Here is a 15,112-nt window from a genome sequence, read left to right as displayed (position 1 = left end):
TTAGATGTGTTGGCAACATGATATATTGTGACCACATCATTTGATGTACTGGTCAGGCTTGCACAAATGAAAGAGATACTACACGTCTGCTGTGACTGCTGGATAATGATGTGGATATATATATGAATGAAGCCATGAGGCCACAGATTGTGGAAGATATTTAACATCTTATCTCTGAAAAGGGCTAACGATTCAGAGTATGGGAAGTATTGACCTTAAAGGACAGTAGTTTGACCTTCCCCCACCTGCTATTTTTGCCACAGACAAGAGAGAGAGACAGAAAATTGCCTGAAGAATAATTAGATTTACTAAATAAGTGAAGATTCATCCAAATGTGTGTTTTAATTAAGTAATTGCAATGACTTTCAGTCCCACTTAGAAGCATCACTGCAGAATTCGTTGTCACGCTATATGTGATGGATAAACATAAGACACAAAAAGACTCAAATGTATATATTACAGTGCCATGTATTGGAAAACAGCAGAGGACTTCTTCCAAGATTTTGAAGTAAAATTTACAAAAACTAGATATTCTTAAATGAGAGGAACTTATTGTCATGTTAGTGTGAAACAGAACTGAGGCGCTAATTGAGGCTTCATCTGTGAGAAAGAGATGCTATCGATAAGGTTAGAACCTACGTTTCAACATCTGACGAATAACATAACAGGGATAAACACGCCAATGTTGTAATGTTGTGTGTTTCCTGTTGGTCGGGACGCAGAGCTCTAAAGTACACGTCTGGAGTGCACAAACATGTTTCATTAGTTTTATTACAGGCGTCAACCACAGCTTCAAATCTCCTCTGATTTACAGCCTGAGAGACAAATGATTATTATTTTTCATGAGTTTAAACCTGCACATTGGCGACTTCACCGACAGAGCCAAGCAAAGCAAATGTGACATTTAAAGGCAGCTAATCAGTTATTACTTACTGATAGCAACAATGAAGCTAACTCCAGTTCAGTCTATCATTCAGTTTTTTCTCTAAACTCTCCCCAGCAATAAAATCCAGTCTGATGTTTATCCTTGTCCAATATCTTACTCGTATGCTTTATCTCTTCTTCTTCTCTTCGTCCCATAGCGTTGTCTTGGGTCTTTACACTGTGTTTTATTTATTTTTTTCATCTTTATTTGCAACAACAACACGAAAAATGGTGTTAAGACAGGCTGGAAACCAAAGTTTCTCAGGCATGTGATTCAACTTCAGGCATGTGCATATAGAAGCTTGGTGTACTTCAGAATGAGCTAGAAGCACATCTGAGTAAATCGTATGGTATTTACTTGTATTTCTAAGTTTTGACACATTAAGTGAAGTAATATATTACATTAAGAGGTGACCGACTTTGTGACAAAGTGTCTTGTTTGTTATTACTTTCGAATTAATCCTGACTGCTTGAATTAGGGGAACTGGACTTCTTCTTCTTGGTTCTTGAAGATGTTTCACCTCTAACCCTAAACTAGTTGGGAGTATCATCTTAAATGTAGTAGAGGGGCAGAAGTCTTTCTCACCTATGAAGGCTCATTTATGCTCCCTTCAATTCAATTCAATTCAATTAATTTTTATTTATATAGTGCCAAATACAACAAATGTCATCTCAAGGCACTTAGATAATAAAGTCCAATTCAAGCCAATTGGAATTCAATTAATTGTAATCATAATTCTTCATGTACCCATTTACGTACCCATTTACGTACCCTTCACGTACGTAAATGGGTACATCCGTTTCAAACGCTGTCAAGCGTCACCGCCACATAATCCGATGCGTGCTTTACCTTGGCGTGTTAGCCAATACATCCACCAGAGGGCAGTGTAGAGTTCAGAGTTCACTTCCGACATTAATAACAAACATGGCGACGATGGAGGAGATCATGATGATGCAGCTTCACAGAAAGAGTCATAAAATACATTTGGGAACTCTGAAAACGTCCCGAAATAACCGTGAAATGAACACGGAGGACAGACAGAAGGTAGCCTGATTAACATCGACTTTCAAATCTCTTCGAGATTCTGGTCTGACCAAGACAATAACGAATACGATTCGAAATGGCCTGGTCAACCCGCCTCCCTCGGGTTGCTACTGGTTGAGGCCAGAAAAGGCTGTGCCTAAGCTTAAGTAAATGACACCACTCTTTCCTCTGACGTATGATTTAGCTACCAGCGGGGCTAACTGGTAGATTAAACTCTTACCAAAACCAGTAGGGAGCAAGGCGAAAACGTCTTTCCTGTCAAGAAATGATTCAAGGGCTGTTCTTTGCTCGATTTTTAACGAGAATCTCCCGTCGAACACTTTCATTACAGCATCTACAGCAGTGTCAAAAGCTTGACGCTGCTCCATGTTGATATTGAATGAAGCGCTTCCGTGTACAATCCATGGGTTGAGTGGCAGTTCAACCACGTCACTACCTTGAACACGCCTCTACCCTGGGCCGCTGGCGCTGCTCAAAGTTGATTGCTTCCCAACAAAGTGGGTGGAGTTCCCCTGCCAAGGGGAACTCGAATCAACCTGAACAAGCAATTTGCCTGAGGTAGTGCAGCAGAGCCGAAGGTGTTGCGTCACTGCGAGGGCAGAGCCTGGGTAGACAGAAGGCTCCGTCTGTATGCGTCTGCATTTGAAAGAGCATGTTTTTGGTCACAGGATCCAAGCTGCTAATGGCGGTGAAACCACCTCTACATAAAACATCATACCAGCAAGTACTTTAGAACTGAAGAGGCCTTTTGGATGAGAGGTGAAACGTCTTCAAGAACCAAGAAGAAGAAGTACAGTTGCACTTAATGAAGCTCTTAGGATTACCATGACCTGGATGACTGAGAAATACTGACCTACTTTCAACTCAGTGTGCTCACACATAAGAAAAGCTGTGTATGACATAAAGTGAAAAAGAGCTACTTGTGATGTATCATTTTTTACAGTGCGTTACCACCCATACAGGCACACACGCTCACTCTCTCTCACCCTGTGGCTTCTGATTCTCTGCCGCTCGCTCGGCCCCTCCCTCCTCGCATCCTGATTGGCTGCAGAACTTTGGCGCGCTTTTCTCCTCCTCGTGACCGCTGCTGTCAGCCAGGCAGCTCAGGGGAACAAAAGTTCAGCAGGGTGGTTTCCCTGGTAACGCATCCCTGAGCACAACCTGCTCTGTAAACAGGTCGGTGGTGCGGGACCGCGAGGCTGAAACCAGCAGCAGGAACAGAAACAGCATCACAGAGGAATGAGTTCTGTTTGAGCTCACAGAGCTAAGCTTCCTGGAGAACATCTGTTGGTTCATATATGATTTACAGAATTAATTTTAACTCACATGTTAAGTCAGCTCAGGGAAACTCTGACAGTGAGACGGTGAATGTTAAGTACCACGTGATGTAAATGATGTATGTTGATTATCCACCTTTGCCTCTGCTTTCACTCTCATGATATCACTCCAAACTCAGCTTGAAGCTCTACGTTTTGATGTCTGTTGACTCAAAATCTGAATCAAAGAGGCAGCCACACTCCACCCAACAGCTAAGCTTTGTTCTAACAAAAAAAAAAGAAAAGTGCATTTAAAAGCAAACATTTCTTAGGACAGTCTGACATCTGAGCAAGCTTAAAAGCCACATTTGAAACCAGAAGTACCCAGTATCTTTCGCTCCAGGGACTTTTTAAGGAACTAAAAGGTACTTTCAGACATAACAGTTCTAGGGGCTTGCTGAGAAAAATGGACAATGGGGAGCTCCTCCAAGAATGACTTATTTTTGGGCTTTATATCTTGTTGCATCTAAGACAGAAACGCTAAAGCGATCCAAGATATTTTCTCTATCATATCTATCTCATTGTCAGCCCATTTGTATTTATTTTGTTTCACTTTGCAACTTATAAAGTGATGTTTTATAAGTATTTGACCAACCTCTGCACTGGTAGGCCACCAAAGATTTTCTTTATATTGGAAAAGCTCTTACTTGGAATTAGAAGCTAAAAAGATGATGAATGGATTCCTAATGAACAACAGTTGGCTAAACTTCCTGTTGCATAAATAAGATTCTTAAAAAAGTGGGGGGATTTGCTCTTAGAGTTATAACAACTATGAAAAGGTTCCAAAAGCATCTTTTGACTTTTCTGATGCACAGCAGCTAAATGTGAATGAAAGTCACATGAAAGCCACATTTCTACCAAAGGCACCTAAAACTGAAGGGCAGTTTTCTCAGGAAAGTGACTGCTTGAGATCGAAGTTGTTTGTGTTTCGACATTACCCAAAAGCTCCAGCAAAATTAAGCAAGTTAATCAGTTTAATGGTGACAACTAAGTCAGGATTACAGTTTAAAGTTAACTCATTAGTGAGCTGTGGTGCTGATTAAGTGTGAGATGACTAATACATGAAGGTGGGATAACTCAACCAATCAGAAATGTTCAGTGCTGCTAGCTCCACCCCAAATACCTTTTAAACTGGGTTGGTTCTGGGGTTACTTCAGGCACTTTCCCACCAGGATAGTCCGATGCTTCAACAGATACAACAGCTTGGGACTGGTTACTTACTGGTTACTTTCTTACTTACTTACTCGTTTGGACACGTTTTCAGGTGGACCAGAGTTCTCTGTTCGGTCCTCACCAGAGTCCAGACGAGCTTTCACCCCTGCCCAAATGAAGCAGACTATCCGAAGAAACGAACTCTGGTGTGATAGCATCAGGGCTAAATTTGTGCCGGATCCTGCCGGAACAGGATCTGGCACTGATCCGGTACCTCTCGTATAGAAAAAAATATTAATATTAAAAAAAAATTTTAAAAATGTATAAAATAAAACAATAATATTCCGAACAAATCCCATGAATTTAATGTTGTTTATTAAGATAAAACAACGTCATTTGAAATACTCGGAGATCTGTTGTTGATGCACTGAAAACTACTGGTCATCAAACCCCGCTTCGCGAACAAAACTTTTGATATTGCAATATTACTAAAAAACACAGTATGCACAGTATTACAATTTTCAGCAGATAAAAAAATAATGAACAACATTACAGTCCAGGTACTGAACATTTTTTAATCTTACTGTAGCACAGTCAATAAATACTTCTACAAGAGGGAATGTTGCAAAATAAAAATTAAGTTAAGAGTACCTGACATGGTCTGATAAGTTATTCCCCTGATTGACTAGCCTTTTAAACTAGCCTACCCACATTTTACCCATTTATAATAGGGAGAATAGGATATTGTCTCCCGTTTTTCATCTGCCATGGAACCAGACACTGTTTAAGCCTAAATGCAAACGTTGTATATTTGGCGTGAGAAATTACAGTGGCCTATAGGTAGGCATGGGCATTGACACAGAGAAAACAAATCTCTCACCTCCCTCCACTTCATTCTCAGTTCTCCTTGTTGCTTCTGACTCTCCTTTGTAAGATTTTCCTTATGTCCATGACCATGTTCACGGAATTCCATCAATGTATAGTTGTTCATGCAGCCTACTACGCTTTGATTGGCAAAATGTGTGGGCTACTACCCGCTGATAAATATGACGTGCGGGCCGCAGTATCTTGCCTTCCAACTCTGATTTTGCGCGCTACGCATCACAAACGGTCCATTTGCTGAACATGCACAGGCCTGCAAATACAACCTCTTCAGTTCACTCTTTGGTAGACCTATGCTGGCTAAAGTAGGTTACGTGGTTGAAATAGGGAAAATCGGGTCTTTGTTATTCTTCAATTCAATTCAATTCATTTTAAGTATATAGCGCCAAATACAACAAATGTCATCTCAAGGCACTTAGATAATAAAGTCCAATTCAAGCCAATTGGAATTCAATTAATTGTAATCATAATTATTCATAAAATAATCCAATTCGTTCATATAGAGCCAATTCAAAAACAATTTCCTAGCTAAGGAAACCAACAGATTGCACTGAAACTTTTTTTTTTTTTTTTTCGGTCCAATCTCCCATCCTGAGCGTGCCTGAGGCGACTGTGGAGAGAAACGACTCCCTTTTAACAGGAAGAAACCTCTGGCAGAACCAGACTCAGGAAGGGTGGCCATCCGCCTCGACCAGCTGGGGTTTGAGAAGACAGAAAGGGGGGGGGGCACTGTAACACCAACTGTAACACCATTCAAAGGATATCTGTTGGAACAGGGAAACACGAGATAATGACCACAATAATGTCACATATACATAATGTCATTTGAGAAATTGAACAGGGGAAAAAGAGAGTAAAGTGAGGAAAGGTGTGACAGATGAGCTCCCCCAGCAGTCTAGGCCTATAGCAGCTTAACTATGGGATGTTTCAGGATCACCTGAGCCATCCCTAACTATAAGCTTTATCAAAAAGGAAAGTTTTAAGCCTGGTCTTAAAAGTGGAGAGGGTGTCTGCTTCCCGGACATTTACTGGCAGCTTATTCCACAAGAGAGGGGCCTGATAACTGAAGGCTCTGCCTCCCATTCTACTTTTAGAAACTCTGGGAACCTGAAGTAAACCTGCAGTTTGGGAACGAAGTGCTCTGTTAAGAAAATATCTTACAATGAGATATTTAAGATATGATGGAGCTCGGTCATTAAGAGCTTTATATGTAAGGAGAAGAATCTTAAATTCTATTCTTCCTTGGCACATCAGTCTTAGCGTAGTCTGAATGATGTATATGGGAATTTTTACAGGGGCACAACGCATGTTAACAGGGGCACATGCCCCAGTAAAAAGTGTCTGGTGACGTGCCTGACTGTGTGCCCATCTCGTCATCCCTGCGCTGTCATGTGCTTTGCATTTCGGCACCTTGTAATTTACAAATTAAGCACTGGATAGCATCCTTAGTTTATTTCTTGGTCTCTGCGGAGGAAATGCAGGGGCCTCAGAAAAACTGTCCCTCAGAAGTCCTCAGTTCCTGGGGAAAATTCCTGCAGATGAAACTTAGAAAAGTAAATGAATATGTCTCCTTTTTGGTGTTTACTCACATATTAGACTTAATTTAACATGTTTTCACTCTTTAAAAGGTACTTCTCCTCTTGAAATAATGAATTAACGATTCACAGACTGAGGTATCCTAAATTTAAAGGAATCTCTAAATTTGAACTGACAGCCTGTTGAGCTGCTGCATATTCATTTTAGAAGCAGGTCATTAGGTTAGTTACGGAGCCCCTTGAGTCTTAAGGTGAAATATATTGGGGTGTCGAGAAAGCGTGCACCCGTTTTAAAAAGCGCGCTCTCATTTAACCAAACCGTGCTCTCCTTAAAATATAGCAAGCGCACGTTTACCTAAATCGTGCGCTCGAATTACTAATGTCGTGTACTCGCTGTAATACAGTCGTACTCACGTTATATCCCTCGTGAGCACAATTTACTGAAACGTGTCTTCACTTTGCAAAGTGCGCTCTCATTTAACCAAAACGTGCTCTCGTTGAAATACAACGCTCGATTTAGTAGTTTCGTGCTCTCGTTGTAGTAACAAAGTTATATACCTCGTGACCACAATTTACTAAAGCGTGGTCATGATTCACAAAACGTGTTAACGTTATTTAAGAAATGTATAGCCTAATTAAAATGGGCACAAGTGAGCAAAGCGTGGCCACGATTCCACACTCTCATAACATCATGAGCCAAATTTACCAGCAGGATATGATTCTTCACCATTTTGAAATGGACTTAATCAGGGTTTACCATGGGCTATGGAATACAAGAATATTCTTTCAACCTTGGCGTCCAGTCATGGCATCCTCATGAGCCTAGTTGACTCAAAGTACTTCACACACCCTCACCTGTTCTCAAGGCTGCCTTGTAAGGCGCCCAAGTCAGGGCTGTAGCCAAATGAAAATCCTAAAATATTTATTTGCATTCGTTAATTTTTTCCCCAGGATGAATTGAACAGCATCCAAGACACATGGAATGCACATCGCATCCGTCCGTCCAGAAACCCAGGTGTTCCGGCTGGACTACCGGATATAATGCACCTGGCTCCGCATCTGTGGGGGGCTGAAGATCATCTCTTTCCTCTCGATGAAGCCAATCTGACCGTCTGCAAGAGGAAATGCACCTTCCTCGACTCCATACCATGCGACATCGATGTATTTGATTTTTGCACAGGCATAATGCAAGAACGAGGGTTACAGTTGACAAACAGTCCAGACCAAGCACTTGAATTATACATTATATTAAGTGACACTGTTCGTCCCATAATACTTGCTTAGGCATACATTCGCCATAGCACAATGCACTTACTGTTCCATTCCAAGCAACTTCCAAATAGATTAAAAAGGTGAGATGCTCACACTGTAATGGTAACAGATTTCGTGGCCACAATTAATACAACGTGCGAACGTTTCAAGCAATTTGGATTTATTGTTGCCATACAGAATGTCGTGGGCACGTCTTACAGATCGTGGGCACACTTTTGTTTATTGTGCTCACAAGGTATATAATGTGGGCACGACTGAGGGGCAGTGAGCGCACGGTTTTAGTAAGACGAGCGCACGGTTTATGTATACGCGCGCACGCTTTATTTAGACGAGCGCACGATTTAATAAAGCGAGGGCACACTTTGAAAAGTGAGAGAACGCTTTCTTGAAACCCCCTGAAAAAGATATTGTTTGATCTCCACCGGGCTCCGTAGTTAGTTACCTTCTGTGTCAACATAAATTGTCATCAAATATCTCAACCTCGTAAAAGCAGATATAGCCTGAAGCTCTTCATATCAAATATCTGGTAAATAAGTTCACTGGAGTTTATTTTTAGATTCAGGATGATGTGCAGCTCACTCACTGTTGCCTTGGGGGAACGTAAAGTTAACTCGTAAGAGTGAAGTTTTTTGTTCCTCATCATTTGCTGAAATAAATCCAATAATCTCACTTTTTTCTCATCTTTCACCCCATTAAAAACTACCAAAATACAATATTCCTTTTCTCTATTTAAAGTCTTATTATATGTTAATGAAATTCATGATCTCAATAAATTTTTGGCTCAATAAGAATCTTTTAAAAACATCAACCAAAAGGCTTCTTAATCTGCAAATATATATTTTGCTAAAGATTACAAGAAATAAGGCATTTGTTGTGGATAATTTTTCAGTGGTGATTTAATCCATATTTGGTCTTCCAGTGAGTATTTCCTTCAGGAGGATGACATAAATACGACTGAGATGAAAGAAGTTACCGCATGTTTATCTAATGATAAAATGTAATAAATGGCTTCCAACTGTCTGTGAGCATCTGGAGCATCCATGCTCAAGCACAGTGAGGGGATAGTAAATCATTTACTTTTCTTACACGGTAAAGAAACCTACTTTCCACTTTCTGGTCCGTTGCTTTTATCTGAGTGAATTTAATGATAAGGAGGCAGCTGGTCGTGCAGCCTACTCTGGTTTCAAATCAGATCAGCAGCTGGCCAGGGGGAGTGTACAGTCATTCATTCTGTACATTCATGTCCTGAAAGGAAAAAAGAAAAGAAAAAGGAATGTCGGCGTCAGATCAGTGAAGGCAAACAGAGTGAGGCGATACTTGGCAGACAGTTTGGAACAGAATGACGTCTGTTTACTGGACAGATCAGAGGTTTTGTCAACGGATCAGATCAGACAGGACGAGGAGAAGAAGAGGAAAAGAGTCTTTTATGAGTTTTATTTCAACTGACCCACCGAGGACCTCTGGTGGTGAGAGGGGACACTGATATTTTAAACCCTGCCTAATTATTCATTCAGCATTGATTAAAAAAAAAAAAAACATCCATCCATCCACTATACCCGCTGAATCCGTCGGTCGGCTCGCGGAGGGGCTGGAGCCAATCCCAGCGGTCATCGGGCGAGAGGCAGGGTACACCCTGGACAGGGTGCCAGTCCATCACAGGGCCACACAGAGACAAACAATCACACTGACTCCTAAGGACAATTTCTAGAGACACCAATTAACCTAACATGCATGTTTTTGGATGGTGGGAGGAAGCCAGAGTACCCAGAGAGAACCCATGCATATATGGGGAGAACATGCAAACTCCATGCAGAAAGGCCCCAGCTAGGAGTTGAACCTGGAACCTTCTTGCTGTGAGGCAACGGTGCTAACCAACACACCACCGTGCAGCCCACAAATAAGCAATATCACTATATTTAGAAAGGTTTACAAAGTTTGGGTTTTCCTGAGGAATCTGTGTCCAATTCTTGCTCAACACAAGATTTCAGCTGCTGAGTCCATGGTTGTTGTTGTCTGATGCTTATTTTTATGATGTGGACTGAAGGCAGGCCAGTCGAACACACACACTGTGCGTATGAAGCTACGCTGTTGGAAGTCGTACAGAATGAGGTCCGGGAAAAGACGGCACCTTGATGGTAGCATATGTCTCTCCAAAACTCCAACATCCACCTCTGCATCAGTAGTACCTTCACACATGTGAGGTCATCCATGCCATGGACCCTGATGCACCCCCATACCGTCACAGACCTTTCTCTGATCACAGCCTGGATGCTCTTTCATATCTTTGTAGAAGCAGACGTCAGTTTTTCCCAACAGCAGCTGAAACATGGACTCATCTGACCACAGAACACGTGTCCACTGTCTTTCTGTCCATCTGAGATGAGCTGGTGTCCAGAGAACTCGGGCCTTGTTTCTGCACAGAGCTGATTCATGGCTTCCCACCTGTGTGATACAGTTTCAGGTTACATTTCTGGATGCAGAGGTGGACTGTGTTGGTGAAAATGGTTTAACAAAGTCCTGCTGAGCCCATGTGGCTGTATTGATCGTGGTGGCAGGACTTTTTCTCATGCAGTACCGCCAGAGGCTTTGAAGGTCATCCAACTGTGTTTTCCATCCTCGGCCTTTTACACACTGAGATGTTCCAACTCTCCCTGAATCTTGTTGAGCCACAACCAATTCTTGCTTGGCAAGACTGTGTCTTACACCCATTTCTGACACCCTCACCTGTCACCACTCTGCAATCTGCTGGTTGTAGAATTTACCAGAACGCTCCCAAATCCTTTTAGTAATTTGCTGGCATCAAACACTATATTTGTTTAAGCATCAGAGATCAACCCCCCCTGCTATCAGTATCAGTATATTGCAGTGACAGTAATTCCTCCTCTGAGTTTTATTGTCTTGAGCCTTAATTTCCCACTGACTGCCTTCGTCACCCCTAGCACTCAATCCTAGTTCGTCATTAAAACCTCCTGAACGGTGAGAGGACTGAAGATGTGCAGACGCAGACAAAAACAGAGATAGAATACGCGCAGAGACACGAGATGCACCCAGGCGTCAAATTACAAAATGTGTGTGTGTGGAGCAAAACAAGATCAGTGGGGAGTGTCAGAGATTGTTTTGTGTTTGCAGAGTGGCACCGCAGCAACATGAGACATTGTTTCCATGACGCTGGCCGACAGAAAGAGCCGGTCTGTCCCCTGGCAGGGGTGGGTGGCCGAGTGGGTGAGTGTTCTTGTATTAGTTACCTTTTCTTGTTTGATAGGACCAGTAGCCTTCTTATCACGACCAACAACTGGTTTCTAATGAGGCAGAGCGTCATTGGAGTCTGGCTGTCCACAGTGGATGGAAATCGGTGCAACATTGCTCTTCTGACAAACTGTCACAGCAGACATCTGAGTCTGAGCCCATTCAGGCCTAATATTGTCCAGATGTTTCTCACTTTTAAACTTCTCTGTCAAAAATGCAAAAATAATAAATAGATATGGTTAGGCTTAAATCTTAAAACACATACAAGCCACGAGAACGGGAAAATGTCACCATTTAATTATGCCTTCTACATTTTGGGCATGTGGACAAGCGTACCTATTCTGTGTTTTCTTGTGGGACAGGGCTGAAAATTTTACGTTTCTGTTATTGATTGTGAGGATGTGAGGTTGGTAAACTTGAAGGGGCTGTTTGAGAGCTCGGAAAGAACTTATTTATGTACAAGAGCTGAATTTGAGACTATTATTTTGCCGATTAGACCCCGATGGAGCATCTTCATGGAGCGGAGACATGAAAGAAAGAGGTGGAGCAGATATGATCCCTCAGAGTTTAGATGCTGGTGGTGGATGAGCCTAAATAGGAGGTGGCAGAGACTTCTTATAAGATTCGGCACATCAAGGGATGAGAGTTTTAAATAATGGGGGATCGAACTGATTGGTTCGTAAAGATGTGAGGACAGAATTAGGAATCTGGTGAGTTAGACAGTGTGGGAAAATGGAAGTGATGAAACAGAGCAGGATGAAAAACACATCTATCTTATTTAACTTAGACTTAATCTTCATTTTGGGTCACAGGACGGGTTTGGTTTGGGTGTCAACTTATTTAGTTAAGGGTAAGCTTTATTTATTATCGTGTGTGTACTTATACATTAAAAAGAAACCCAATGTTTGTGTGGAGTTGTGTGTTCAACATATTGATGGAAACGTATTATGTTCTATGCAAACACAGACTGATCCAGAGTTCAGGCTCCTGGTATTTTCTTTGTGCTGCCTGCTGAGCCCCATCTGTCAGGAGAACCATTAAACACACACCAAAAGTTAAACTCTGTACTGTACAAATTAGGCAAACATCCATTTTTGTTTTGTGTACAAAGTTTATTTATACAGAAATATAGAAAATAATAATGATATTCAGTCTTTGCAGACCAAAAAGTACAAGTTATATTTTGTTCTATGAGGTTGTGTTAGCACATTGCTGAGCTGAACTGAACTTTGTTTGCAGTTCTCCTTTAACCCAACAACAGTGTAACATTTCCTCTTAAATATTTTCATCAGCTTAATATCCATCCATTCATTTTCTATACCTGCTTAATCCAACTGTAGGGTTGCATGGGGGCTGGAGCCTATCCCAGCCTGAACATGCAAGCTTTTGGATGGTGGGAGGAAGCTAGAGTACCCAGAGACAACATGCAAACTCCACAAAGAAAGGCCCTGGCTGGGAAATGAACCTGGAACCCTCTTGCTGTGAGGTGACAGTGCTAACCACCACACCACCATGCAGCCCCAGCTTAACATCACAAATATGAATAGAAATGAACATATTTTGATGCTGTCGAACAGTTAATGGGCCATACAGATTAGTTTAAAGTTAGTGTTATTTTTGTTCTGATTCAATTGGACCCTCTCTGTACTGTGTTCACATTGTGTTTTACTGTTTACTAAGTTATATTTGTTTTTTTTTCTCAGCTAAATTGGTGTAGTCTTGTCTTTGATACTTACCTCCCTTCTACAAACTACTTCCTGCTGTTGCTGGTAATTAGGCTAATGAGCGCTGAAGCTGGACCACACGCAAATAAGGCCTGAAGTCATCCTGTTTGGCAATGTGGCTCGAGTCTTAACTGGATGATAACAGGAATTCCTCCCCAAAAAATTGCTTTGACGCTTGTTTCGTACGTTGGGAAATGAAAGGCAGATTGAAAGGTACGTGGACCTCCACAAACAGAAACTTTCCCAGGCTGACACAGCCTTGAGAAAAACGTACAAGACCGTGACTCAGCTGCATTAGCCTTTTCAAATCATGTGTGGACTTTGAAACGGAGGTAAAAGCTGAACTCTTTGAAGTTCTAATAAACCATCAGATGCTCTTTTTTGCCCTCACTATCTGTGGGATTCTTGGAACCTGTGGCCCTCAGTTTCCTTTATTCTGCCGCGGTTTAGTTTGAGATAACAGGCGGGTCGAGCACACGGTGTTTGGTGAGTGTTTGCTATCACTGCAGTGTGATCACAGCTCTGAGGCTCGGTGTTTGCTCACTGAAGTGTTTTATGAAGGAACTGCAGCAGCAACAGTGAGTGAGTCACTCTTTGTAGGAGCGGAAATGTCATAAAATTTCTACACTCCTTTGTGTATCTAATGTTACAATCTCAAAGGAAATTGTTCAGGAAGTTTGCGCCCGTAATGTTAGATCTTTTTGCTGTCGCATGCTTTTATGAAGCTTTATGAACTGGAAAACGTCCAACCTGTCGCAACAATTCAAAGCACAATAGCATCTTGGTATCAGATTCACCAGCAGCACAACTTGTCTCCTGTTCTGTATGTGTTGCCGTGCCCCAGCAATCAATAACACTTTTAAAATTTTGTACTGTTGTCCCAGAATTGACATTCATGCGTCATCCAGATCAGACAGTCTGACATAAATAATTCAAATGTGCAAAATAAATTAAGTTTTACCTCTTTGCTTGGTCTCCAGTTACAAGAAGACTTTTTAGCCAAAAGGTTTCACTTCTCTTAGATTTAAAAATCCTGATAGACTGACCTCAAGCACTTTATATCTTTGTTTGCACTGATAACTAAAGCTGAAAGAATACAAAGATTACAACTAACATGAAGTGAAATATGTTTTATGACAAGAAAACACTCAATGAAATCATGTTTAAGCACATCTTTCCTTTCAATTTACACCATATTTACCCTTCTGCATTTTACTGAGTGTAAATGTATACTTCTCCAATCCCACAGTGAACTGACCCCCCCTTTTTTTTTTAAAGATGCAGAAATGAACAGCACAAAGTCTTAATTTACTTTACTTCTTTTTGTACCTTTTTGTAAAAACAGGTGTACATCAGAGACATATTATGGGCTGGTGGTAGATGTAAGATGCATGCTATGAGAAGTTGTCTTCATCGGTCTATCAGCTTGGATGCAGCAAGAAAATGAAGGTGGGGCTCAGAGGTTGAAGCCAAACAGGAATAGAAACATTGAATAAGATTTTCACAAAACAAAGTGCCTAGTTTTCCAGTTGGTAGTGACTTCAGACAATCAAACATGTGCTCTCAAGACCATCCATCCATTTTCTGTACCCACATAATCCAACTCAGGGCCGCGGGGGGGCTGGAGCCTATCCCAGCTGTCCTTGGGCGAGAGGCGGGGTGCACCTCAAGCATATGTCTCTTTAGCCCTATTCGGACGGGACTAGTTCAATGGGGGGACGTATGGTAATGTTGGTTAACCAGACGACGCCAGGGAGAAGAAATGACCAATTCGGACGGGACAAGAAATCCCTGTAATATTCATCTAACATGGGAGGAGTTGTTGGTTACGCACAACCGTCACATCCTGGATGCTATGCACGTCTTCATTTCACTTCCGTAAACCCCATCTGTAAACAGACATGGCGCCGACCAGGTCGAAGCAAGCCAAAGTCCGAAATTGGACGAGAGAACCTCCATGTTTGCAAACAGACACACCTAATTGTTTCTCTCTTTAAAAGGATGTGACGACATATT

At 41.7% G+C, this 15,112-nt stretch overlaps 1 long non-coding RNA gene across 1 annotated transcript; it reads left to right on the top strand.

The window, feature by feature from the left end:
* The first annotated feature begins 11,273 nt into the window (after positions 1-11,273).
* On the top strand, positions 11,274-14,064 carry LOC142377940 (uncharacterized). The gene is made up of 3 exons (XR_012769569.1): positions 11,274-11,348; positions 12,713-12,858; positions 13,076-14,064. It is a non-coding gene; the product is annotated as an uncharacterized LOC142377940 (long non-coding RNA).
* The last annotated feature ends 1,048 nt before the right edge of the window (positions 14,065-15,112 follow it).

Source organism: Odontesthes bonariensis, chromosome 3 (assembly GCF_027942865.1).
Source record: "Odontesthes bonariensis isolate fOdoBon6 chromosome 3, fOdoBon6.hap1, whole genome shotgun sequence".
In the NCBI taxonomy this organism is placed as follows: domain Eukaryota; kingdom Metazoa; phylum Chordata; class Actinopteri; order Atheriniformes; family Atherinopsidae; genus Odontesthes; species Odontesthes bonariensis.
Note: the sequence above shows the minus strand (reverse complement) of the source record. Positions and strands in the feature narration are given on the sequence as shown.